Here is a 4,339-nt window from a genome sequence, read left to right as displayed (position 1 = left end):
AAACATCAACAAAAATTTCTATAAATACTTTACTACTCTCTTCTTCATTTTTCACTCTTTCCTATCCATCTCTTCCTTCATATAAAAAAAACTCTGTTCCTTCTACAATTTATTTGTTCTTCTATTCATTTTTCGTTCAACAAAATGGGTAGTTCTTGGACCACCGAGGAGGAAGTTCAATTGTGCAAGTCATGGACTACGGTTACCGTATGCCCCATAACCGGCAATCAACAAACACTTACAAGGTTGTGGGAAAAGGTTCATGAACATTATGTTGAAAATTGGACGAGATCAACCGTGGTGCGACCGCCGGCGGCTCTTCAAGCTCATTTCAAGCCTTTGAAGAGACTTCTCAAAGCATGGCACAATGCAAAAATTAAAGTTGGGAATCATAGACCAAGCGGCACCAATCAATTGGATGAGGTAAATTATTTTGACTATGCACTTAAATTATATTTCAACCAATTTATATGTTTAATTATTAATTTTTATATTGTTTGAATTTTTTTTATAGGATCATCAAATTAACCTAGAGTTTATAAGAGTGATTAATAAGCAATTCGAGCATAAGGATTGTTGGGAGGCGGTGAAGGATCACCCTTATTTTAGAGATGCACCTACGTCTCCGGTTGCCCCGTTTGTTTACTCCACGGCTAGCGGTCCACAAACCGAATCACCAATTAATTTGGATGATGAAGAAATTATTTTGGAGACTCCTTCTAGCTCAATCGGAAGGCCACTAGGACAAAAAGCCGCCAAAGAAGCAAGAAGGAAAGGAAAAAAGAAAGAAGATGTGGGTGAATCCATGGTTCAAGCCATACTAGCCATGAACGAGAGCAACAAAATTTCCAACGAGATTCTTAAAAAAAGAGAAGAGGACCGTTGTGCCAAAAGTGCAAGAATGATGGCATTTGAAGAGGCAAAAGAGGATGCAAGGATAATGGCCATGAGAAGTAGTGACATTTCCCCGGGTTCACAAGATTGGTTCAAAAATTTGAAGAGGAACATTAGGAGGAAAACCGATCCTAATGCTAATGCGGATTGCTATAGGCCTCTTTTTGAGGAACCGCAATCCCCACAATAGAGTGTTGTGTTTTAATTGTATTTTTAATTGTTAAGTTGATTGTATTATGCATTTTTCTATTTAATGAAATAATGGTCAATCATTTGTTATGAGTTAATAATATTGAATTAATTTTCTTTTATTGAAAGGAAACAAACAAAACACACATACAATATTATCAAAGTAAAATAAACAAAACACACATACAACATCATTCAAGTGAAATTAAAAATGACGAACTAAAGAGAGCATCACTTTAACAAATGATTATGAAAATCAATTGTTAAGATGAATCACCAAATCATCTTGCAACGCCTTGTGGAGGTAAGCAGAACGTAATTGGAAGTTAGCATCTAAGAATGCCGGTAGGGTTTTCCAGCCCTCAAAACCGGTTCATGGCGGATAACATTACCTTCACGATCTACCGGTCGTTCATAAACGCTAGCTAACAATGGATGCAAGTTATCCTCTTCACAAGGCTCCTCAAATTCATCTTCGACAAACTCATCTTCCACAATCATGTTATGAAGAATGATGCAACTTACCATGATAGTACGAAGGTCTTCTAGTTTGAACAAGTTAGCACCGTGACAGATTATGGCCCATCGAGCTTGAAGAATACCAAAACACAACCATAGCCTTATTTCCTTTATTTCAACATTCTAAAACAACAATAAGGGAAATCTAACGGTCAAATTCTACCCCATTAACTGCCAAATTCACCAATCTTTCAAAAATCCAAAACCTATTCAAAACTCTTCCAAAAATTCCAAACTTCACATCATTAAACTCCCTTTAATATATCACAATTAAAACCATAAAAATCCGCTAAATAGCGGCGGCTGGAGGCCTATTCCGGCGACCTCCAATGCCTACCAAATTTTAAGAGCAGCTTCCTCTCAACCCCCTCTACGACTTTCCTAACTAGCACAAACACCAATTCCAAGCCTAATTAGGTCAATCGAACAAAAACATCACAAAAAGCCCTAGAACTCACTAGTGGAAATATCGACTTAGCCGACGGAAACAATTTGTCGTCTAAGACCGCATATCCATCGATTACAATCTTGGCCGACGAATTCTCCGCCGTCTAAGTTCCGTCGCCTAGGTTTCGTGAGGTAGACACTTAGGCGACATAAATTAAGTTAGTCGTCGACTAAAACCAATCCAACCTGACGGACCCTTACATGCCTTGTCGACAAACGGAATCGTTGATAATACACTCTATCGACGGAAAATTTTTGTCGGAAATGTTCTTAGCCGACGAATATGAAATTCCTCTTAACCGACGGAACTGCCGTCGATATGTATGTTTACCGACGAATATATGATCGTTCTTAAGCGACGGAATATTAGTCGGTGTTGTTTTTGCCCGACGAATGTGTAACTGTTCTTAGTCGACGATTGATTTTTGTATTCGTCGGACAGGTTGTTTATCTTAAGCGACAAATGACACTATTTTCGTCGCCTAGGTATTGTATATTAGGAGACGAATGTTACTGTTCCGTGGCTTCGGTTGTTTATCTTGTGCGACGAAGATTACTGTTTCCGTCGTCCAAGACAAATATCTTGGGCGACGAAGGTTTCTAGTTCCGTTGCCTAAGAGATTTAAATTAGGGTGAAAAAACACTGAATTTTGTTATTATTTTTTTTTTTTGGGTTTCACTGTTTCCAAAAATTACAAATCAGTAACAATAATGAAACACATACATATGCATATATACCGGAAGCACTGGATTTAGACCATTTTTCATATATTGATCACAAATGGACAAATATTATTCATATATACAAAATAATTAATGAATTAACTAGGTAGAAAATTGTTCATACATTGTAGCTAAACTATGAATCTTCTACAAAATCAATAATTCTAAGGCCGTCCGTTGTCCAATTCTATATTATCGCCTGGATCATCATTGTTTTGTGGGGAAACATGTGGAGGAGGAGAAGCATCTGGAGGTGGAGGAGGAAACTGTGGAGGAGAAGGAGGTGGCATACCTAGGTGCTCATATACGGCTGCAACTTGGGACTGCACAACACTATACATAGACTCAGCACGCAGGACACGCTGTTGGACCTCTTGGAATTGTTGTTGGGCACGCTGCTGGACCTCTGTTAACTGCTGCTGGGCACGATCCTCTGATTCCTTTAGTCTCTGCTCATAGCGCTGCTACACCTCTTGGAGTTGCTGCTCATCAACTCTAAGAGGATGACTATGTGAAATGGAAACATTTGAAGAATGGCTCAAGTCTCGCTCGCCTCCTCGTCCCATCCCTCTGATCTCCTTTCCTTTGCGAGTATTGAGCACGGTACCCAACACCTCAATTTGTTGGGACTGAACACTTTCCATAATCTGCTCCTCCGTCGCGTCAGGGTGTTGTTTCTTAAATGCATCCTTTCATTTATTGACCTCATCAACCATGTCATTCTACATACATTTAAAATACATCAAAAAAGTTTCCATAATAAAGTTTACTGGTTGCATAATAAACAGAGAAGCTACTGGGGGTCAGTAGAAGTTTACTGCCCCCCCAGTAAACTTCTACTGGGGGTCAGTAAACATGCAATTCATTATCTCCCTTTCAGTTTCATGCCCACAACTAACAACATATACCCTAATAAACAACTTTATTGCTCCCTAGAAAACCTAGTAGAAGTTTACTGCCCCCAAGTAAACGTCTACTGGGGGTTAGTAAACTTGTAATTCATTATATCCCTTTCAGTTTCATGGCCACAACACACAACAAATACCCTAATAAACAACTTTATTACTCCCTAGTAAACCCAGTAGAAGTTTACTGCCCCCCAGTAAACTTCTACTGGGGGTCAGTAAACTTGCAATTCATTATCTCCCTTTCAGGGCATGTTTACTAACTTGGAATGGAATTGAGAATGGTGTAATTGATTCCATAATGGGTGAATTCTGGTGTTTACTAACATATCAAGGTATTGGAATAGATGTGGGTCCCACTTGCTTATCAGGAAACGATTCCTGATGAAACCCCTTATTCGATACCCAAGGGAGGAGATGGGTATCAGAATCAAGGTAATAGAATCAACTTTTTCTCTCCAAAAATATCCTCACATAATTATAATATTTCTAAATTACCTAACCCTAAAATATATATATATATATTTATATTTAGGGTATTTCAATTCATTTCTTGTAGGGTATTTAGTAATCTAAACTAGTTTAATTCTGATTTCATATGGTAAGTAAACAACATCAATCATAATTATTTTCATTCATGTTTGATTCCTTATGGTAAGTAA

The sequence above is a fragment of the Fragaria vesca genome, linkage group LG7, assembly GCF_000184155.1.
Source record: "Fragaria vesca subsp. vesca linkage group LG7, FraVesHawaii_1.0, whole genome shotgun sequence".
Classification (NCBI taxonomy): domain Eukaryota; kingdom Viridiplantae; phylum Streptophyta; class Magnoliopsida; order Rosales; family Rosaceae; genus Fragaria; species Fragaria vesca.
This window is presented reverse-complemented; position numbering follows the sequence as displayed.